This window comes from Fonticula alba (genome assembly GCF_000388065.1).
Source record: "Fonticula alba strain ATCC 38817 unplaced genomic scaffold supercont2.45, whole genome shotgun sequence".
In the NCBI taxonomy this organism is placed as follows: Eukaryota; order Rotosphaerida; family Fonticulaceae; genus Fonticula; species Fonticula alba.
The window spans coordinates 5,234-5,843 of NW_009243015.1; positions in this window are offsets into that span (position 1 = coordinate 5,234).

Below are 610 nucleotides of genomic sequence, written 5' to 3' on the forward strand. Positions count from 1 at the left end.
CCCCGGTGCCGGTGATTCCCCACTCCGGCCTGGGCCGTTGCCCATTCCGGATGACTGATGCAGGCGCGGTCTTCAAGTCACGCACCTCGGGCCGCCGGGCGATGGTGAGCTGCTGCCGGCCCGCCTCCCCCCCCCCCTCCGACACACACACAAACACTCACATGCCCTGGCGGCCGCCGGGGGCAGGCGCGTCTCCCACACCGGGGGCGACCGTGGGTGTTTCACGCCCCGGACCCCAGAGAGCCATGACATTCACGCCGCAGCGGCCGATGGGGCCGCGCCGGGGGCCGTCCTCCGCAGGGAGGCGCCCTTTTCTTCGCTCCCCCGCCCCCCGGGCCTGGGGCATCCTGCCGCCCCGGGCGGGGGAGGCCCGGCTGGCCGCGTGCATTCCCAAACAAACCCCCCTCGAGGTGCCCCATCGGAAGCGGCGGCGGCCGCACAACACGCCCCCCCTCCCAGGCTTGCCGCTTGAAGCGGGCCAACAGTCGGCAGCCGGGGAGGCCGCGCAGGCGCGACAGTGTCCCAGGCGATCGGTCATCCGACCGGGCGTCCGGGCCGGGACGCCCGGGTTGGCGGGCTCCCGCACGGCGCCGCCCCCTCTCGGGGCCCG